Consider the following 23,606-nt stretch of genomic DNA (forward strand, 5'->3'; position numbering starts at 1 on the left):
TGCTTTGTATTGTGCAGCTCTTTCCATTTTGCAGATCCTACCTCAAACAGATAAAACTAATATTTTATGCTGGCATTTGTACAGCACCATGTCCATATACAGTGCTGTGTAAGAGAGCTTTGTCTGATAAGTAACAAGTTCCCTGCCCAGAAGACTATTACAGCCCTGGATGTTGGCAGGGAACAATACAGGGCAAGGTAGATCCATTCAAATACATAAGCAGAGAAGCAAGTGGTCATTAGAACTCCCAGCTCTTCAGCCTTGCAGAAATTAAGCACTCTCCTAGCAAGGTCTGCCTGCATGCTTTGCCTTTGCCCTCTGCTCACTTCAGAATCTCTCTAGTGTCTAAATTGGTAGCTGCAAAAGGCCCAGAGTGTACAGAGTGACCACGTAGGGGTAAGTGCTTATTCCTTGTAAAGACTAAATTGCTGGGAGGCAATTTCTTCCCGCCCCCACCCCCCCTTCAGTCTTCCTCCAACTTTGGAGTGTGGGGCACACTGGGTGTTAAGCTTGTCCCTGGTAATGGACTTGGCTGTGAGCACCCTGTGCTGACAGCCAGAGGGGAATCTGGAAGCTCCGTACAGCAACAGGCCCAAAACCTTGTGAGAAGAGGATCTGCAGTTAGGGCACAGAAGATCCTGCAAATGTTGCTGGGTTCAGACAAATACCTCTTTATCCAAGCCTGTCTATTTTGCGGCATTTGGGCTGTTGTGTTTAGTATTTTCCTGCTAGACGTGTTCTAGAACCTAGGGAAGATTAAGGTATTGTAAATAATAAAATATTAAACATCCCAGAATTTTAACCCGTAAACATGAGAGATTACATAGACCATGAAAGTCGAAATTGAAGCTGCAGGTTTTTTTCATGCCATCTTCCAGCTCAACCCCGGGGAGTAAAATAGGATACACATGTTATGGGGATGTAGCAATAAGGAGCAGTTCAGCTGCTTTTCATAAAGGCAGCTGAAGCGCCTAGTGCAACGGCAACAATCAAGTTATTCATGCATGTCACGCTCATCGCTATAGTATCGATGGCATTTGCACACCCAGCAGAGCACTTGGTGAGGGCCACAATCATGCCTCCAACCTATATGGTGTTCAAAAATTCACATAGGGTTTTGTTCTCTCCGATGCACATTGATGCCTGCCTCCTAACTCTGACATAGCAAGGGCCTGATCCTGCAAAGTGGTTCTGCACCTCTGGGGGGGGATCAACACTTTCGGCTCCTAAAGAAATCTGTGGGAGATGGAGGCTCTCAGCCACTTTCAGGTTTTGAAATATGTGCTCTCTATTTGTGGGGGCACTTTCACTGTATAAAACACTTCTCCTTTCCTTCACTCAGACACTGAGCTCTGTCACCTAACAGGAGTCAGCCTGCTTTTACTGATGCTGAGTCCACAATGTTAACTACCTTGGGGGCCCAGTGCTGCCACCCTTCCTCAAGCAAAAGTGTTTTACTCACAGGGATGGTCTTGGTGAAGTAATGAGACAATCCACAGAAGGGAGGCTTTGCAGTCTTGGGGTCCGTAAATAGCAATTGTCTCCAAGTCTTCTCTTGAGACTCCACCAGTGTCTATCTGTGGTTTGTTAAATCTGTTCCTCATAAATGCTTCTCTTAAATGGTAAACCTGTGCCTGCCCTGAAGAGTCTGTGTAATGGAAGGCCCCATCCTTTACTGGAAGCTGATAGTGCAGAGCCTTGCATCAGTGCAGAGTCGCATAGCCTTCAGCAGAGTTTGCACTAACTAGGTAAGTAGTTAATATAGCGTGAGACCCGTAGGAGAGTCACTCCAACGGTGTTTTCCTCTTCATTTCTCTTCCCCTTTCCTTACTTTGTCCCTTAAATATAATGGGTTAGAGGTTTAGCATTAAAACAAAAAGTTGTGAAGTACCTTTACAACCGAGTGTCCCCTCTGCAAGGTGATAGTTGGGAAATGACAGCGAAGTTGCAGTTCTGCACCACTTTGAGGCTGGATGTTTAATTCACTGTGTCTACTGTACGGTCTCTCTGATTTAGAATTGAAGCTCTTTGGGGCAAGGAAACATGTCTCCCTGCCCCCCCCCCCCCAGTTATAATGATTATTATGTTGTTTTGTATTACTGTAGCACCTAGGAGCCCTAGCTGTGCACCAAGCTGCCATTGTGCTAGGCACTGAACAAACACAGAACAAAAAGGTTTCAGAGTAACAGCCGTGTTAGTCTGTATTCGCAAAAAAAGAAAAGGAGGACTTGTGGCACCTTAGAGACTAACCAATTTATTTGAGCGTGAGCTACAGCTCACTTCATCGGATGCACACTGTGGAAAATACAGGAGATGTTTTTAGACACACAGACCATGAAAAAAATGTGTGTTTATCACTACAAAAGGTTTTCTCTTTTGTGGGGGGAGAGAAAACCTTTTGTAGTGATAAACACGCATTATTTTCATGGTTTGTGTGTATAAAAACATCTTCTGTATTTTCCACAGTATGCATCCGATGAAGTGAGCTGTAGCTCACGAAAGCTTATGCTCAAATAAATTGGTTAGTCTCTAAGGTGCCACAAGTCCTCCTTTTCTTTTTTTACAGAACAAAAAGACAATGCTAAACACTACCCTCTTCTCCTTCAGATCCCTCCTCTGACACCTACCAGAAATCAGTCTATAATGGTTTGGCTGTACCTCAGTAAGGGAGGGACAATTTTGTGCATTAGAAAAAATGTCAAAATTGGTTTGTTTAAACTATCAGAAACCAATATCTTGTGCAGTAGGATACCTATGTAACCAGGTGATCTTATTTTCGTTGCTTTCTCCCCCTCCTTCCGCGCCTTCTTTCCTTTGTTTGCCACACTCATTCCTTGCATCTTGTCTCAGACTGTAAGCTCCTGGGGGCAGGGATTGTCTTTTGCTGTGTGGTTGCACAGTGTTTCCTGCAATGGTGACCTGATCCTGACTCTAGGCACTGCTGCAATGCAGCCAGGGTTTTGTAAACAAATATTAATCACTGACATGTGCAAATACATTGCCTAAAGCAGGGGAAACACCTGAGTAGGAGCTCAGGGATGTTGCACACATTATACACTTACATGTTACCACAGTCCCCAGGCCCACCAATTTTATGACTCATAATACATGCTTACACAGCCGGGTTTCCTGATGCCTGGCCAGTGCTGATTACCACTGGGAACAGAAAGGAATTTTTCCGCTTCTGTTTATAGCATATAACACTGCACAGTGATCTGGTTGCTTCACACTGGTGGTTTGCTTCTTCATCTCTAGGATTTGGCTGCTAGTGGAGGCAGTTGATCCAACTCAGTAGACCAAAGGATTTTCCTTACCAGTTAGACACGTTCCCTTGTTTTGTGTCCTCATAGCACCTGGTAGTTCTGATGTGCCACTCATGGAAAACACTAAAGTGATGTTGGTGTGTCCCATGGAGCACATAGTGACTGCTTTTAAGTGGGCCTCGCGGGCTCTTCTTGGATGCTTCTAGCTTTCCATGTGATATTTGTCTGAGCATTACTGTGCAGTCCTTGTTCTCCTGTGCACTCTTCGTTGTTTAAGTTAACTCTGCTGTGGACTAGGGCACATGCCAAGCAATTCCTGGACAAGGGCAAGACATGCTGTTTTAAAAAGTGCATCATGTCTCCAGTGACCCAGTGTGCATCCTCTCCATTTGCCCAAGGAATGACCGTCTGAAGTTGCTTTTGCACTGTTAAAGTGAGCGCTGGCTGGCCGACTGCTGTGCCAAAGGTAAATGTGTCTTTGGTCACAGATACATAGTCTAGTTGAATTATGAGGATCAACCGACACGCCATGTTTATCAATTTCATCAAAGACACACCCAGGACTGTCCCTTCCACACCCCTTTTGTTTGTGTTTGTTCCTGTGTCTACAAAGGATCCTGCAATCACATATTTAGTGCCACTGCTGCATTGAATGGGCGTCATGGGTGTACAGCACCACTCCGGATGTGGCCGGATGTGGCTCTTGAACTGCATAAGGAATGTGATGGTTTCATTTGGCAGCGTTCCTGGTTTTGATTTGTGTAAATCAGCTGCAACTCTTGTGGAATTACACTTGGTGTCAAACTGGTTTATGTGAGATCAGAATCAGTCCCTGTGAGTGTACTTTCATGCCATGGATACGTGTGGTTATATACAGTGCATGTGTATCAAAGGGTCTAATGAGTTTATTCTGGATTTCCAGAATGCTGCTTGTGGTTTCTGTAATTCAATTCTCCTGTTTTTGCTGCTTTTTGGAATTTCTCCCAGGACAGTTTTATTAGTTGTTAGGCTTGGGTTTCGGACAATAGATTTAGAAGGTCTTTCTTTCTGGGTTTTTTTTTTTTTTTTAATTTCTTTCTGAATATTTATGCTCTGAAGGTTAAGAGGAGCAATAGTTCCGGAAAGTGAAGTTCTATATTTAACTGCAAACAAGGTGTGGTTCAGACAACTGCAATGCGAGCTCCCTCATGCTGCCTTGCCAGTGATATCAACCTTGACCTGCGGGGAACGTTCTCTTCTCTAGCCAGCTGCTCGTGAAATATGCTGAGTTGTATGTGTGGTGGTGGTGTGGTATGGTTCACCCTCCTTTGGGAACAAAGCGAAGATTATAGTAATCGTTTCGGTTGGAATCTGAAGTTAGGCTTGAAAGTCTGTTCCTTGTGCAGGTTTGTGTTTTTCTCTATTTCATCTAGTCCCAAAGATTCTTTCCACAGCATCAAAATCACCCTTGTTCCTTTCAGCTTCTCTCATTAGAACTGTCAGACTGAAAGTTCCCTGGGGGATAGAGATATATATATTTTTTAATGAAACCATTTCTGCTTTTTTTAAACACGTCTGTGCTTTTCCCTCTAATTATATACCTCAGAACTCAGTTTCCCTCCTTTTGCAGGCTTTTCATTAATGCTGTGCCATCTAGCGGTAGCAGCCGAATCAACTTGGGAGAACATACCCATTTCAAGGCATTCTGTAAGAGGCCTTTTCAAAACGACATCCTTTATACAAGTACAGGAACTCCTCGCTTAAAGTTGTCCCAGTTAACGTTGTTTCGTTGTTACGTTGCTGATCAGTTAGGGAACATGCTCGTTTAAAATTGTGCGATGCTAACGTTGTTTGGCAGCCACCTGCTTTGTCCACTGCTTGCAGGAAGAGCAGCCCGTTGCAGCACGCTGGTGGGGGCTTGGAACAAAGGTGGACCAGCAGCCCCCCTAGCAGCTCCCCCTAGCAGCTCCCCGCTCCCCTAAGTTCCCTGTGCAGCAGCTGCCCAGCAGGCTGTCAATTGCAGGCACTTCAGCTGTCCCTCCCCACACTGCCATGTCTCTGTCTCTTTCTGCCCTCCCTCCTTTCCTGCTGCATTGTAGAGTGTGAGAGTTAACCCTTGAGGGCTCAGCCAAGTGCGAGTTCATCATTTAGCAGCAAGGCATTCCTTGGTAAATATCCCACCCTCTGACCCCACCACCTCAACCAAGCTTCACAATCATCATTGCTGTGTGCAGTATTAAATTGTTTGTTTAAAACTTATACTGTGTGTGTGTATATATATATATATATATATATATATATATATATATATATATATATATATAATATAATATAGTCTTTTGTCTGGTGAAAAAAATTTCCCTGGAACCTAATCCCCCCATTTACATTAATTCTTATGGGGAAATTGGATTCGCTTAACATCATTTTGCTTAAAGTTGCATTTTTCAGGAACATACCTATGACTTTAAGTGAGCAGTTCCTGTATGTATTCCATTGCCGGTTTGGAGGGGCAGTGTTTTCTTTTGACAACCATTCTATGAAGCTGGAACATGTTTAAATAAAAATAACACACACAGCTTGTACATGCTATTGTAAACGAAGCTGTTACATCAGTGATGCAATTAATGAGTGTACAGCACTATTTATTTATGGATTGCCTAAGTAATAAGGTTTTGAGGTTTCTGGTTTTGAGTTTTATTTCTCCTTTGGCTTTGTTCATAGAATCACAGAATATCAGGGTTGGAAGGGACCTCAGGAGGTCAGCTAGTCCAACCCCCTGCTCAAAGCAGGACCAATCCCCAGTTTTTGCCCCAGATCCCAAATGGCCCCCTCAAGGTTTGAACTCACAACCCTGGGTTTAGCAGGCCAATGCTCAAACCACTGAGCTATCCCTCCCCCCAAAGGAACTTAAAGAAGAAACAACCTATACTAGACAAAGACCTAGACTAGCATCTGGTTAAATCAATCTAGACATTAAAAAATACTTGGCATTTACAAGTTTACAAGTTCAAAGCACTGCACAAACATTAACTCACTAATTGTCACAGCCCTTCAGAGATGTCGATAAATACTAGCCCCATTTTACAGATGGAAAACTGAGTCAGATGTGAAACAACTTGTTCAAGGCCACAAAGTGAATCGGCAATAGAGCTGGGATGAGACTTCCTGACTCTGCAACCATTGCTCATTCTTCCACACCCAGCTGCCTCCTCTCCCCTTTCCTCCCCCTCAAAAATTGCAGGGACAGCTCATCAATGGCAGAGGGATGGTCTAGGTAGCTTCATAGTTCTGCTTTGGGTTATTTTTGTTTCTTCCCTCTCCCCCGCCCCTCATTATTTCTACACTACAGTGGAGAAGGGAGAAAGCCTGACTTTCAACTGGCCAGTAAACATAAGTATGCCTTTCCAGGCTTACAGGAACTGCATGAAAGGAGTGTAAAGCAGAGAGTGGAAGAGGGGGATGGAGATGAGGACGAGGAGTTTATACTTGATGAGGAAGCAGAAGAAGGGATTTGAGTTGTATGCTTGGGAGACTCACACAGGGTGTGTCTATGCTACACTTCAATCATAGGTGTGATTGTACCACACAGACATACCCAAGCTAGCTCAAATAACAATAGCAGTGAAGCTGCAGCAGCATGAGCTAACCACTCGAGTGCATCCCCAGGGTTTCAGGCAGGGTTGTACAGCTCGTGCTGCTGTGGCTTCCCTATTGTTGTTGATTTTTTCCACTGCATGCATCCGATGAAGTGAGCTGTAGCTCACGGAAGCTTATGCTCAAATAAGTTTGTTAGTCTCTGAGGTGCCACAAGTCCTCCTTTTCTTCCTGTTGTTGTTGTTTCAGCTACCTAAATCAAAGCTAGCTTGGGTATGTCTGCACATGCTGCAGTCACACCTTTGATTGCAGTGTAGATGGACCCACAGACATATTAGGGAAGGTACCAACAATCAAAAATAACTAAGCCTCAATAGTTCTCCCCTCTTACGCTCTCTGCTCACCTGGAGTGGCCCCATGTCACAATGACCGTCCCGCTGGCTAAAGAGGATTGTACCCACTTCCCTCCAAAAACAGTCACTGTTACTTTGTGCATTGGCTGCATGACATGACTAGTGCAGCGCACCTTCTGCAGTGCACCCAGTATCTGCTGGCATGCAGAATAAGCAAGCTTGAGTCCCATGGTGAGGAGTGAGCGATGTCTGCATTGACGCTCATTATTAAAAAATTATCCTGCTTATGAGCATTATTACTGTCACTGTCCCAAGCACTGGGCTCTCACCGCTTACCTGGGGAGAAAGAGATCCATTAGCTTGTGAAATAGGAAAATTGCCTTTGTTAATTTTATCCCATGAGTTCTGGTTTGTTGCAGAACCTTGATATTGGTCCCACAGGAGATCTAAGGGCTTTTCAACACTGCTCTGCAGATCAGGTGACAAGGGTGTGAAGAGCAGTGTGCACCAAAGTGCGGCACTGTAATACCCCCATGTGGACGCTGCAGGCGTGAACTAAAAGGTTCCTAGTTCACATTAATGTAATCCTCTTCAAACAGGATTACATTAATGAGAACTGGGAACCATTAATATAATCCTGTTTAAAGAGGATTACATTAATACAAAGTAGGAACCTTTTAGTTCATGCCTGCAGCATCCACATGGAGCAGTTACAATGCATCCCTTTGGTGCACTCTGCTATTTGCACCCACTATCACACACACCTGCAGGGCAGTGTAGATGTACCCTGTTTCCTGCCTAGTGTTCAAGAGGGATCTAAGTTTAGGGCTCTGCTTGTTCTTCCCTTCCCAGCCTGGCAACAGAGCAGAAGGGAACTGGTTTTCAGTCTCTTCACATACTGGTAGAGACAGAACATTGCTCTCTTGTCAATATGACAGATGCCACTAGTTAGCTCAGAAATTCCACTTGTGTTCCTCAGCTTGATTTTGGAGAAGCAGCATGAGCAAGTGGATAGAACTGGAGCCTGTGGACAGTCAAACTCTGGCCACTGTCTTATGGTGTGATCTTGGGTGAGTCACTGAACCCTTCTGTGCCTGGCTTTCCCCATCTCTAAAATAATGATCTGCATCACCAGCACACAGAGAGGGGGGGAATACCTCCTGCAAGACGCCATGGGCCCAAAGCTCCCATTGAAGTCGATTGAGGGATCCTCAAGTCTTGCTGTTGACTTTTCATCTTTTGAAGTTCTGCAGGATCAAGTCCAGCTGGAGGCTCACCTCATTACATGCTTTGAGGCCTGTGGAAGGAATGGCGAGCTAATTTATTATTTGCTGTTCATATTTGTGAAGTGCTATTGAGATCCTCCAGGGCAGGCACCTACACACCATATTGACTAAAAGGACATGTCAGAGTTCAGACATAACAGCAAGGGCTTTTTACTGCTCAGAGGCTCAAGTGCTTGGACTCAGGGGCACCGCTGTATGTTTTTATAAAATGCAAGAACAGCCGTATTATTCTTGCTGGATAGCGCCTTCCTTATTTTGGATTACATCGAGCATGTTCCATTTTAGACATGCACACTATGCAATTAGCTTTCTGTTCTAATCAGTAATGATCAAATCCCAGTTTTTCCAATCAGATTGCACACAGTAAAATATAATACATACAAAAACTTACGTTCAAACAGCTCATCAGGCAATGCTGTCTTGTAAGGATTTTGCACCTAATGGGTTATTTCTCTTTTGAGGAGAATTTTGGAGCCTTTTGTAACTTAATTTTCTTTTTTTTTGTCTTCAATAAAAGAAAAAATAATCCTCTTAGCTAACTACTGGTTACACTTCATAACAATCTGAATTATAGCAGCATTACCTGATACTATAACAATACATTTTAAAATGGGCAGCTCCCCATATCGAATCTTGACACTCTCCCATCTTTCTCCAGTACTAGTCCAGGCACTGTAGTATTTTCTGTCTTGCTCATGCAGGTGAGAAGCAGCAAATCTATGATTTCAGATGAGGCCTTAAGAAGAGAGTCCTTTCCTAGCAGCATTGGAATTGCTATAGCAGATCAGATCGAAAATCCATCTGTGTTTTACATTGATCGGATGCTTTAGAGGAAGATGTAGTCCCACCCCTTTTTTTCCCCATTCCCCCCAAAATAGACACTTTTGGTGATTACACAGCTATGGGTAAAAATTGATATTCAGCATCAATTTTTATCCTGACTAGGGTTGGTGTGGGCATTCTTATTATTCATATACATATCTAATCCTTCTTGAATCTAAGTTCTTTAGAGTACTTTGTGAGAACCACAGGCTAATTATACAAAGAATAAAGAATTTCCCTTTTATCAGTTTTTAATGTGTTGCTTTTTAAAAATTTCACTGCCAGTCCCTTTGCATACTGAGAGAGGATATAACGGAGCACCTCCTTTACCTGCTTTGTATCATTTGTTTTATATATGACTGTCGGATCACTTTTTATTTATTTCCTCGCTGAACTAAAGAATTCGATTCCTCTCCTGATATTGGAAGTTTTTCCATGCCTCTAATAACGTTCTTTGCCTTTTTATGGACCTTTCTCATTTCTGCTATGTTCTGTTTGAGACCCCATTTGGGTAAAGAGGAGCCGACCAGAACCAATTGCAGTATGCCAGGGGGAGGGCATGCTATCAATTTGATATCAATATGAAAATATTTTCAGGATTAGTCTCTAACATTTCCTAAAACAACCTAACTTCTTTTTTGCTTTGTTGGCCACTGGTGTAAGTTGATTTAGTGTATGTTTTGAGCTGTGCACGATGATACCTAGGTCTTGTTCCTGAGTAGCTTACAGTTAATTTAGAACCAGTTAGTGCACAGAAGAAGTTGAAAATTGCTCCTTCCAATGTGCATCGTCCTGCATTTATCTACTTTGGAGAAATGTTACTGTTGAAATTCAGTCATTTGGTTTTTGTTAAGTCCTTCGAAAGTTCCCAACAATTCCTTTAAATATACCAATCCCAAGAATCCCTATTCTTATGTAATTTAAAGAGTTTTCTTTCTGCAGTCTTATCAGTCTCCCTCTTTTAGATCCAGGATATTAATAATGTAATAAATAACACTGGTTCTTTCAGACTATAAACTCTTTGGAGCAAGGAATGTCATTTACTATATCTTTGTAGAGAGCCTAGCAGAGTGGGGCCTCAGCCTTATGGAAATCATTAATAATAATGGTATGGAACCTTGGTGTACCTCTTTACTAACGTCCTTCTATGCTAAAAATTGACCCTTTTTTTACCTCTTAACCAGGTGTGGTTGGTTGGATTTGTGATTAATTTTGTATTTTCATAAAGAAACAGACAATGAAAGATACAAGGTGTAAGTCATTTACCTTTTTGTGCTTGTTTCCAGTACTTCACGCATCACAGGGTCTCCAATAGAATTATGCAATTGTGCAGTTTTACAGCTTGTCAAAGCTGCAAAACTGGACAATACCACACAGACATAACCTGTTCGGTAACAGTAATAAAATAGGGGAAAATATACATGACTAAGGGAAGGAGGGACCAAGAGGTAGGGAAAAAGAGGAGGAGTTAGGTAGAATGGAAGTCTCACAGTCTTTGAACCATCTCAAAATTCTTTATCTAAACGTATCTAGAAATGTATCTGTTATAATTGCTCTCTACAGGGATAAGCTATTCTTTCTTTGGCTGTGAACTCAGACAGGTTCAAATACTGCTGCTCTATTCCGGGTATATGCCTTACTCTTCCATTTTTGTAAAATCATGCACTTGGTGATCATTGCAGCTCTCGGGAGCCAATGTCTTTGTGGTGGAGTTAAACCTAGTTTAGCAGGTAAATAACGTAGTATATAATTTTCTAATTATGTTTGGCTGCTGTCCACTTCTTTCTACAGCTCTCTTAACCAGTTTTAATCTGACAGATTCTTCTCACCCAGTGGCTACTTAGTTTCTTTAATAGCCCTTGTAAGGGATCGTATCAAAGGCCTATCTGAAAGTCCAAATAAATTATATATACCAGTCTCCTTTATCCCTTAGCATGAATTCTAAGAGGTTGGGTTCCTTCACAGAAGCTTTGCAAACATGTCCCTAGCATATTGCATTCAGTCTAGATATTTTATAATGATCTTTCAGCTACTGTTTCTATTAATTTAGGTAAGGCTCACTCAGGTGGAATTCCCTGGCTCTCCTCAGCGCCTTTTTTAAAGGTGGTACATTTTTGGTTGCTCTTTAGTACTCCTGTATATTTCACTGTGTTCTGTGAGCAGGATGCTGGAGAATTCAGTGCTTTCCAGCAATGCGGTGGTACCTTTATGTCCTAGAGAACAGCAAATACTACTGTTCAAAAAACTGCTTTGGTTTAACTTTCACCCCTTGGCTCCTTTCCAATCTGCTTAGACTTCTCTGAGAGAACTTATCAACTATGACCTACAAAGCTGAGTCGTGTAGAGCCCAAGTTCATCTAGGGAGATCTCTGCTTCTCACAGTGAAATCACCCAGCTCTGCACAGGGTATTATCTTCAGGGCAAACCTTGCTTAAATGGATTAAAAAATTAACCTCTTGTGTGTTCTAGAAATAACTGTAAAGGAATTAGCAAGCAGGCTAGCATCTTGTCACCTTCAGTTCTGGGGCATCTTATTGTCAGCAGTTAGATGCGTGGCAGTGGAATCCAACTCAATGCATCACTTGGGTTCATTCGATTCTCATACCATTCCTCTCCTAGAAACTAGCTTTCCTGCAAGCTAGTCTTTGAATAGAGTCCCAAACCCACACCAGAGGAAATAAACTATCTAGCAGCAGATGTAAGATATTTGTCCAAGCAACATTTGGAGTTACTAACAGGAGAAATTGGGAAATTAAGTTCCTGATTAAAACTCTTCGGAGAGGTTGTATCATGTATTTATGTAAGCTCTGTCGGGTAGTGGAGTGCTTTAAACAGGGAGGCAAAAGGATGCTGCATTGGAGTATCCTATGGGCTTTATCTGCAGAGTGTCACTGGGGCTTTCTTCTTCCATTTTGTGTCTTATACAACTGCTGGGTTTACAAAGGAGGCCTATTTTCCCTTGATGGCACCTGTGTAACCCCCATGTTTTGTTACATTTTTAAATTTGTTTCCAGCAGCATGCACCTTATGCAAGGTGCTGTACAAACACCAAAAGCTTATTTTGTGTGCAACAAAGAGGATGACGATAGGGCAGGGGGGCCACACAACATACGAGTAAAGTGAGCACACACGCACACGCCCGCCCCCCCGCCCCCTGTACTCCATAATCTTCTGTTAATCAGCTGATCAGTTTCTTGTTGGCAGCCCCACTCTCAGTAGCGTGGGATGTGAATGCTGGAGGGAAGAATAGACCCCCTCAAGAGTCTTGGCTTTTCTGTTGAATTGAGTATGGGGGGCAGGGCGGAGGTCTAGGAAGAAAGAGAAATCCTGTGATTTGGAGCTCAGGCCTGGGAATCAGGAGCGCTGTGTCATGTTCGTGGTTTTGCTGCTGATGATTTCCTATGTGCACGCCCCTTAACTGCTCAGTTTCTCTCTCTGAAAAATTGGCCTAATAATACACAGCTATCTGAGAAAGTTGGTGGGAAGTGATAGTCTTTAATGTTAATAAAGGGCTTTGTGACCCTAAGCTGGAAGGTGCCTTAGAAGTGTCAAGTATTATTACAGGATTTTATATTAAGTAACATTATTACTCTGAGCACCCCCATCTTTTTCAGATGTCTTGTTTTTGTAAGTAAAAGGTTAATATAAATGCAGGCTATAAGAGTGTTTATCTCCTGCCCATGGAGGCAGTGTATAAGCGATAACTTTACCATATGTTACAAACAAGGTGTTGCTGTTACAGTCCGAACTAGATAGTTTAATCCTGCATTTTGCCAAGCACCTTTACATGGCACCACATAAGAAGTGGCCTGAACTGGTCTTTTGAACCTGTGTATAATCCATTAATGACTTCCAGATGTTATCTGACCTGCAACTTTACCTTCCGACTGTGATTGCTTAAGCTGTCCCAAGCTAAGCAGGGCTGGGTCAGGTCAGTACTTGGGAAATGGCAAAGGGAAACCTAGGGCACTGTGGGGAACGGGTGCTGGTAATTCAGCAATAGCGCACTCCGTGTTGACAACTCTCATGATTTTATCATGAATCTCACTATATTTGGTTTTTTTTCTTAAACCCTTAACTCCTGGAGGCATGTGATTAGGTGAGCATCTCAGCTTTTTTTTTTTTTAAAGCAAATTTCTAGCCCTCAAGGTTGCAGAGAGAGGCTGAGAAATGTGACCACAGTGAACCCTGGCTTAAAACCCAGAAGGCAAATAAAAATACACCCCCCCCCCCCTTTTTTTTTTTTTTTTTACAATCATGATTTTGGGTTCCTTATTTTTAAACACTTGGCAATACAGAACTCCTCCTGACTCAGACCAGAACTTTATGCCCCTACGCAGTTTTGAAGGCTAGGCTGGGCTGGGCTGGGCTGCTGGAACGACTGTGGTCCAAATGTGACATAAAACATATCTTGTCATTAAAGCTCCCCGGGCACTTTTTGCAAGAGCTCTGAATGAGGTTTAAGACAAGTAATCCACTTTGTTACCCTTTACTATAGTATCCAATCAAGCCCTGAAAACTTGCATTCACTGCTCTGACGAAATGAACCCTTTAATGATCACAAGTGGTCAGGACCTCAGTTTTACCATACATCTCTGCAGGACGGTACCTCCAGGAGCAGAATACCTGCTGACTTTGGTGGTGCATTGATTTGTCAGAAAGGGTGCCATTGCTGAATTGGCAACACCCCTTTCTGCAGCGCTTAGGTGTTCCTTGGAGGTTCCCTGTCCAAGAACTGACCCTTCCTTGACTTAATTTGTGAGAACTAACTAATCCACAGCACAAGGCAGTATAGGTGGATAGCTATATTTGGGGGTAGTTTAGTAACACTTGCACAAGGTTTAAAGTTTTGAATGAGTTCCTTGTTTGATGGGCGTCTATATAAAGGTCTCACTTGTCACCCTATTAAATCTTTGCAAGAGAAGCTTATGCACAGAGGAGTTAATATCAAGGTACATAAATATATCTGTAGTCTATAGTTCTGATGTTAAGTAACATATATCAAGTAAATAAAGCAATAAGACAAGCTATAATGATTCATACTTAGGTGCATTGTTAGGCACAGCTTTCAAGGTGTATTGCCCCAGCTAGTTGTGAATTATTACAGAATAATTCACACTTTATCAAGTCTTGGTGTTTTATCTACTTGCAAGCTTTAAAAAATTTCCTGTCCCTTTTCTTCTCTTTTTGTCTGTCAGTGGTTCTGTACATACTTGTTCTAGGAACCAGCAACACAGTTAAGCCAGGGGCCTCTCTCAATGATTTTAACCACTGTCTGCATTTAGTGCCTTCAAGGTGTTTTAACCAGGAAGGACCTCTCTGTTTCAAATGTTTAATAATTGAGAATCTTTCTGTTGAGCAGAAAATTTCTGTATGTTATCAAAAATATTTTAATTACCATATTCAATTAACAGGAAGAATAAATTACGCCTTAAAATTAAATTAAAAATGCCTTAGCTATAATAAAGAATAATTAACAATTAGAGAGTAGTTACTTTGACAGTCTGACGCTATAGATTAGGAAGTGAAGATCACCCTCCGAAGGTATGAGACTTTCAAAGCTATTGTAAGGTAAATTCAGTTTTTAAACAAACACATTTTGAGATAATTTTAATAGTTTGATAGAACTTTGCTGTGCTTGAAACTGCTGTCAAATTAGTGAGGAGAAACATATTTTAAAAATACAGTTAGTCTTATAGTAGCTTTGAAAGTCTTTGCTTTCTCATGCATTGCTACAGGAGATACATTACCTGTGCCTGATCTACAGTATCAAACTATATGCATGCTGGGAAGCATTTCGTAAATTGCTGTTTCTCCTGGGAGATCCAAACACTTATTTGTAGTAAAGGAAATTGTAAAATCATGGTAAATATATTTTTTTTAATCTTGTGAAATTCATTATATATATAAATTATAAAAAATATATATTAAAGTATATTAAAATGTAATGACTATTTTACGTATCTATGATCTTCTAAGTAACCTGCACCCGTTAAGATCCCTCCTCCACACTCATTCCTTCCATGAAAAGAGCTACAAGAATCTTCTGAGACCTGGAAGATATGCTCTTATAGTGAGACACTCAAGAAGCTCAATATATTTAGTTTATCCAAGAGAAGGTTAAGATATGCCTTGATCATAGTCTACAAGTCCCTGCCTGGGGACGAGATGTCTGACAATGTCTCTTTAGTCTCACTGAATAAGGCATAACAAAATCCAATGCTTGAAAGCTGAAGCTAGACCAATTCAGATTTTTTAAACAGTAAGGGTAATTAACGATTGCAACAAATTATCTAGGAATGCAGTGGATTGTCCATCTCTTGAAGTCTTTAAATCAAGACTGGAGCTCTCTTTCTAAAAGATCCACTCTAGCTCAGCCAGAAGATATGGGCTTGATGAGGTTCTTTGGCCTGGGTTATGCAGGAGGTCAGACTAGATGATCATAATAGTCCTGGCCTTTAAATCTACAAAGACTCCTAGCTAGATGTATAGATCCTGCAGTTGCAGACAGCAATAGAAAAACCTAAGATAGCTATAATTACCAACTATTTCTCTGTGTGGAAGCCATAGTCTAGGAGCCTCCCACAGGACTACTCTCGTCCCCATTTGGGAGATTGGTAGCTCTAGCATCTCACTGACCTCAACTGCAAAATTGACTAATGAGGAAAGAAATGGTCTTTAATACTAAATAAACAGTAGTGCTCATTTGATAGATATTGGCGAAAGGAACTATGGTCGTGTGGTTAAAGAACTTGGTGGGGATTCAGGAGATCTAGGTTTGAGTCTCTATTCTGCCACAGACTACCTATATAACCTTGAGCAAGCTGTTTAATCTCTTCATGCCCAACAAGCGGCGGTAGCTATGTCAACAGGAGAAGCTCTCCTGCCAACATAGTGCTGTCCACACCGGCACTTAGGTCGGTGTAACTTATGTTGCTCAGGGGGGTGGCTTTCTCACATCCCTGAGCGACATAAGTTATACCGACATAAGCGGTAGTGTAGACCTAGCCCAGGGGTCTCAAACTCAAATGACCATGAGGGCCAAATGAGGACTAGTACATTTGCCCGAGGGCCGCACCACTGACCACCACTACCACCTGCACTGCTGCCCCGGCCCCGCCCCCACTCCACCCCTTCCGTGAGGCCCTGCCTCTTCCCACCCCTTCTCTGCCCCCATTCCAACCCCTTTCCTGAAATCCCCACCCCAACTCCGCCCCCTCCCCACCCTCAAAGGGTACAGCAGGGGGTTGGGGTGCAGGAGGGGTGTGGGGTGTGTCAGGGGGTCAGGGTACAGCATGCGGCAGGCAGCTCAGGGCAGAGGGGTGGGGTGCAGCAGGGGGTTGGGGCGCAGGAGGTATGCGGGGTGCGGCAGGGGGTCGGGGTGCTGGAGGGGTGTGGGGTGCGGCAGGGGGCTCAGGGCAGAGGTTCGGGGTGCAGCAGTGTTGTGGGGTGCAGCAGGGAGCTCAGGGCAGGGGGTTGGGGTGCAGGAGGGGTGCGGCGGGGGCTTTAGGCAGGGGGGTCGGGGTGCAGGAGGGTTGTGGGGTGCGGCAGGGGGCTCAGGGCAGAGGGTCGGGGTGCAGCAGTGTTGTGGGGTGCGGCAGGGAGCTCAGGGCAGAGGGTCGGGGTGCAGCAGTGTTGTGGGGTGCGGCAGGGAGCTCAGGGCAGGGGGTTGGGGTGCAGGAGGGGTGCGGGGTGCGGCAGGGGGCTCAGGGCAGGGGGTCGGGGTGCAGGAGGGGTGCAGCGGGGGCTTTAGGCAGGGGGATCGGGGTGCAGGAGGGTTGTGGGGTGCGGCAGGGGGCTCAGGACAGAGGGTCGGGGTGCAGGAGGGGTGCAGCGGGGGCTTTAGGCAGGGGGGTCGGGGTGCAGGAGGGTTGTGGGGTGCGGCAGGGGGCTCAGGGCAGAGGGTCGGGGTGAAGCAGTGTTGTGGGATGCGGCAGGGAGCTCAGGGCAGGGGGTTGGGGTGCAGGAGGGGTGCGGCGGGGGCTTTAGGCAGGGGGGTCAGGGTGCAGGAGGGTTGTGGGGTGCAGCAGGGGGCTCAGGGCGGGGGGTTTGGCTGCAGGAAGGGTTCGGGGGGTGGATCTGGCCTGGCGCCATGCACACCGGGGGCAAGACAGGCTCCCCGCCCCACCCCACCCCACCCCACCCCTGCACCTCTCCGGGAAGCGGCCGGGACCTGCTGAGGGGGCGCACAGGGGTCTGTGTGTTGCCCTGGCTGCTCCTCCAGGTACCTCCACCCGAAGCTCCCATTGGCTGGGAATGGGGAACCGCGGCCAATGGGAGCTTCGGGGGGAGGTACCTGGAGGAGCGGCCGGGGCAACACACAGACCCCTGTGCCCCCCCTACCCCAGGTCCTGGCCACTTCCCAGAGCAGCGTGGGGGCAGGCAGGCGGGGAGCTGGGCCGGAGTCGCTCTAGGTAAATGCTGTGGGGGCCGCAGGGAGCTGGCGGGCCGCAGAAAATAACCCCTCGGGCTGTGTGTTTGAGACCCCTGACCTAGCCAGAGACATGCCACCTTGATAAATGTACTAACGAGGGATAAAGTCGGCAATTCAGTTGAAGCAGCTGGCAGAACTTCTGCGCTTGTTTGGAAAGCAGAATGTGATGTGGTTTTCAAACAGCGTAAACGTGGAGCTTAAATTCGTGGCGGCCTACAGCTACTAAACACAACTCGGGAGCCTTGAAAAAAGAGTATGTGTCTGGAAGCAGGAGGACTGCAGGAGCATGAACACAGCCCCTTGTGGGACAGGCAATTTATACCCATCAGCAATAACCAAATGGGAGCTGGTGTTGAGGGATTGTCACTTCCTCCCTCCCCTGGACAGATAGTGGCTATAACACAGGGCGCTGTTCAGGCTCCAGCAGGTACCCAGAGAACCCCACAGAAGATGAAATATTTCACAGCTCAAAAGCTTCCTTGACAAATAGAAATGAATTACATGTGGAAATGATTAGGTATCCTGAACCCCAGGCTGCTAGAGTGGCACCCTGTACTAAGGGTTCCAAGCCATGGGTCTGTTTGGCAGTATTGGTGTTTCAGGCTTTTGAAACTAATACCCTAGACCCCCTCTCCGAGCCCCAGTGCTGATGCCCCAGTGCTATCCATTCTTACACTGCTAAGGAGCTTAGGTTACTTCGAACCCTTGTCTTTCCAGCAGTTGGATGTGGAGCAATAAAACTCCTACTGTGGATCAGTGGGATCACAACAGAATGGGAGGCTGAGGGCATTAGTTGGTGTATATAAGATCTTGGCCTGGAAAACTAAACTCTACAACTGAGCAAAAAGGTTGGCAGCTATTGCTGGAATTCAAATAGGGGCACCTTGGTGGAGATGTGTAAATGTACATTACAGAGCCCTGGGCTGAGATAGATTCTCTGACTTGTCATTGTCCCAGGCACATTATCCCTGAAAGGTTTTCTCTGAATCTGCAATTTTTTAGACTTCAGTGTTATTGAAATGAAACTGCTTCAAGGATATCTCCATTCTTTCCCATCTTATGGATTCTCATTTCATGTAAATTATTTGGCCACTTTTCATTTTAATCCTTTACTGTCATTCTCTGCAAAAGAGATCATTTGGTTTCTTCGCTGAAGGTGTTCAGTGATTACTCGGCTGACAGCTGCCCTTTGTCTAGAAAGCATAATCCCTTTGCAGGATTTAGTTGTGCCTGCTTAATCACTATTTTTCTTATATCTTCTAAGTTTGCTTCATGGCTTTTCTTCTGAAGTTTTAGGGAACTTCCAGTATTGTGAATGGAGTGTTGTCTTGTGGTTACAGCTGTGAACTAGAATTCAGGATTCATGGGTTCTGTCCCTTTCTCTGGGGGAGAGTGTACTCCAATGATTTCAACAGGAACCATAAATGAGGACTCTTGAGTTCTTTTCTGGGTTGTGGCAGGGAGAATGGATGGTGGTAACAACTGGGTGCTCCTAGGCTCTGTTCGGAGCTCTGCCACCAGAGCTGTGGCCAGTGGCAAGTTCCTTAATGTCTTTGTGCCTCAGTTTCCCCATCTTTGAAATGTGTATAATAACACTTACCTACCTTACAGAGATATTGGGAAGCTTTTAGGGCTTGTCTACATGGCACCAGCAGCGAACTAGGGGGATGTGATTTTGAGAGTACTCTAATGTATTGGATTGTAACTGTCCCATGTAGAGCCTGCTAGCACACTCTGAAAAAGTACCTAGTACATGGTAACATAGTCCTTTTGCACCTTGTATGCAAGCCCTTAGTTGTTTTGTTTTGTATTATGGTATCACCGATAGGGCCAGATGAGATTGGGGCCCCAAAAGAAGTGGAGGAGGGTGTAGATGTAGCATACAATATTTATAAACCACTTTAAGATCTTTGCATGAAAGGTGTTACAAGAGTGTAGGTTAGTATAGTGGGAGTGTGGTTTTTACTGTTAAGGTTGCATAAAATTTTCCATTCTAACCTGTTTTTCGTTGCTTGTAACTTTCTGAGATCTTTGTCTTTTAGACTGGAAAATTTCAGTCTGCTCTGCCTGGAGTAGCTGACAGAATTGCTCGATCAAAGTATAAAAGCTGAACATGGTGGGGAGAAGGAACATTGGGGATTACGAATGTTGATGGGAGGAGCTGTCCAGGAGACTGGATGTGGAGGAAAATGTGAGTTGAGTTAATAGGAGGGGCAGGAAAGGAGTTGTACCAGGCTATTAGAGGCTTGATGGGTGAGTGGGGGGAATTCAGATGCCGCATAGGGTTTGAGCTAGAAGGGGCTATGGACAGAGAGTGAGAGAAGTGATCTCTACTAATGCAAACCACCTGTGGTTATTGTGCCAGATCTGAGAGTGAATTTGTCCATTTAAGTGTGAAGCAGGGGGGTTCTAGTTCTGCTTTAAACTTAAATCTCAACAATCTTAACTGACTTCAGAGTAGCAGCCGTGTTAGTCTGTATGAAGTGAGCTGTAGCTCACAAAAGCTTATGCTCAAATGAATTTGTTAATCTTAACTGAGGAGTCGCTCCCAACACCTCCTTAATGCCCACCCTCACCACATTCTGTGCATCCGCCATGAAACTTTGCTATTGGCATGTCATTTCCTCCTCATGTTGTGAAAAGGGTTAGCTTGTCCAAAGGAGCCTGCTCCCACTCATCACAAACCTGAGTTCTGTTACGGGTAGCAAGCATTGTTCCCTTTCCAAGGCACTGGAGCCAGCCAGAACATATGGTAGCCTGCAGCTTGTTAATAGTGCATTCAGTGTAGCACATAGCTATGGGCTGAATGAGAGGCTCGCGAACGGCTTCTCCATTTTCTTCTCTTTATTAATATGTCTCCCTGTTTCTCAGATGCAGAGCTTTTCCTGCATTTTTACGTTGGCTTTTGTTTGCTTTTCTTTACTAAGCTTGAGCATCGTCCACCAGGTACAGGGTTGTGGATCATCCAGCGCGTACAGGAGTACAACATCAGGCTGTCACCTTATGATTTTAGTACATGACAGTTTTTCCCTCTCTTTCTAATTTCATGGGGTTTGTTTTATGTTTTGTAGATTTTTGGCAAGTATCTGTAAATGAAATAGAGTTTTCACAGGAAACCTAATACAGCTATTTGTGGCAGATTTGCAGACTTCATCTTTGGACTAGATTCTCAAGGGGAATTAGGTACTTAAGTGCCCCTTTAGGCACTGAAGTCCAACATTTTGGCATCACTGGCATTCGCAAACCACCCCCATTCAGCTGTCGCCTAACCCTGAAGGCGTCTAAAGTCCCGTAGGCACCTACATTTCTGCAGATGTATGTGCACGCTGCCGACTAATTCCTGACACTGCCAAACAACTCAGCACCTAGCTCATGCCTAAGCCCTGGTGGGTTTCTCAAACTAGACGTTCCCCCACCTGTGTCGCCTGGTCCTGTGGGCATGCTCTCAGCACACCCAATCCACGAGGAGTAGGAAGGGAGGATGGTGGTAATGATGTCTCCCTAAGACCCAATAGCCCAGTGGATAGAGCACTCACCTGGGATGTGGGAGACCGAGGTTCAGATCCCCAATCAGTGTTGGAGCAGAGCTTTAGGTAGACATTGGGCCAGGGAGAGCCTAGTGGTTAGTGCATAGATTGCAGTCCCTTATACTTCAATCAGAGAGATTGTGAAAGCCACACCATGCAATAGCCTACACCCCACTGGTCAGTATACTCACCAGTGAGATGGGGGACCTGGGTTCAAGGCCCTGCACCACATCAGGCAGAGTGGGGATTTGAAACTGGGTTTCCCACTTCTCAGGTGAATGCTCTAATCCCTCTGGGCTGTTTGGTATCTGTGTGGCCGTGGTAGAACCATCACAATTTTTCATAAGAAAGGGCTGGCTTAGCAGCCTGACTAGAGAGGGAGAATCCCGAGGAGAGGCACCTAACTCCTTTTGAGGGGTGGGACTTTGGCAGCTCCCCACTCAGCGTCTTGGCTTCTGTGAATCCCTTGCCTAGGCGCCTACCACTTTCCATGCATTGCACAGGGACAGTAGGTGCCTAGCTCTCAGTTGTGAATTCCTCTAGGCGGCAGGGTGCCTAAAAGTTAGGAGTTGCAACTCCCAGCATCTACGGCTATGTCTACGCTGTGCACCTTACAACTGTGGGGTAAGCAGTGTAGCTGCTCCTTGTCATCAGGAGAGAGCTCTCCAGCAACAAAATAAGACCACCCCCAACGAGGGGCAGTAGCTTTGTCGGCGGGAGAATGGCTCTTGCCAACAATGCACTGTTCACACCAGCGCTTTTTGTCATTAAAACGTTTGTCATTTGGGGGGGTGTTTTTCGAACCCAATTACTAAGCCTAACTAGTTTAAAGCTTTAATAAGAGAATTTTAGGACAATATATCACCAACTTAATCAAGCAGAAGTAAAACAGAGAGAGCAGGATAGAGTAACAATCAGTTACCCAGTTCTGGGGTATAGGTAGGCTGTTTTTGTCATCATCAGGTCCATGCTGGTTCTCTCTGATAGGGTCCTGCTTGGCTCCTCGTCCTCCAGCCCCCTTTGTTATACATGCGTCCATTATACCTTGTCTCGTAACATCAAGCAGGCACACGTTATTAAAACTACCTTATTTATAACCATTCGATTCTAAATATATTTCATACACATATAATAACTAACTCCAAATCCTTCTAAAACATCCATTTTTATTTATCCTGCTAAAACTCTAATTGGTACCGCCTTGTCTATTTTTTTTTAACCAGCTGTCCTTTTATTGCTTTCACATATTCCATTATTTCTTAAAACAGTTGTCTTATTCATACTTGTCTGCATCTTGTGGCCTTGGTTGACTAGTCCTGTCCAGTCAGAATCCATCCCCCCTAGTCTGTCTTACTAAGGAGAGTTGCGTCTGGCTAACAAATCACACATTTGTCTAGTGTGCTTAGCCCTGTTATCTACACCAACCAAGAATCCACTCTAGGTAAGACACAAACCAGCTTCATGATTTTTTTAGCCTTTGAAGTTGTTTTACCAGTGTTTTGAGAGCTGTGTCAGCAAGATACTTACAGGATGCAACAAATTCCTTTACATTTTCGTATTACACTATTAAATATATAATATGTGTTTTTCTAACACATTTCATTATACATTTCTTTACACTTTCTTTCCTTGTTATTCCCTTTTCGAAAAAAGTCCTGTACAAACACAATCCCCGCAAACAGGAATTTGTAAGGGAGGACAGTTCTGTGCTGAATATTCCATGGTACTGTATATCCAAGGGATGGTATGTTTCAAAGAATGAAAATTACATTGATTCCAGGCCTGGGAAATTGCCAGATCAAATAAAGCCCTGCAGCCTTTGCTGATGCTTGCCCTGATTTAAGACAGAATGGCACCAGGCATAGTGTGGATTGTAGATGTGTGTAGTTTCTCAGGATTTAGGCCCAGATCCTCAAAGGGAGTTCAGAGTTGCAGCACTCAGCATTGCAATGGAATCTACAAAGCTGAGCTAAGCTCCCTGGACAATGAATGGAGAGAGATGGGTGCTTGAAGAATGGGATCCACAAAAGCCAGCACATTAGGTGGCTTCCTGCCTAAGCTAGCTGCATGCAGACAAGATGGGTGTGTCATGAGCCCCACCCCTCTCACAAAGTTAGGTGCCTAAATCCAGGCTGCAAAGAGGTCCCTATCTCTGCTTGCAATCCACAGCCTGGAGCCCCACTCCTGGAGCCAGGTGACTTAAGTGCCTAACCAGTTTCTTGTGAGAATGAGCTAAACAGGCACCTAACTCAACCCCAAATAGGAAGAAGCGGCAGCGATACCTCCTTTAGCCCAGTGGTTAAAGAACTCCCCTTGGGATGTAGGAGACCTGGGTTCAATTTCCCCTT

General features: G+C 44.5%; 1 protein-coding gene across 9 annotated transcripts in view; it reads left to right on the forward strand.

Annotated features, from left to right (window-relative positions):
• The window catches only part of HMBOX1 (homeobox containing 1), a 142,863-nt gene that overhangs the window by 108,127 nt on the left and 11,130 nt on the right, over positions 1 to 23,606 (forward strand). The window lies entirely within an intron of this gene.

The sequence above is a fragment of the Lepidochelys kempii genome, chromosome 3 (genome assembly GCF_965140265.1).
Source record: "Lepidochelys kempii isolate rLepKem1 chromosome 3, rLepKem1.hap2, whole genome shotgun sequence".
Lineage (NCBI taxonomy): Eukaryota > Metazoa > Chordata > Testudines > Cheloniidae > Lepidochelys > Lepidochelys kempii.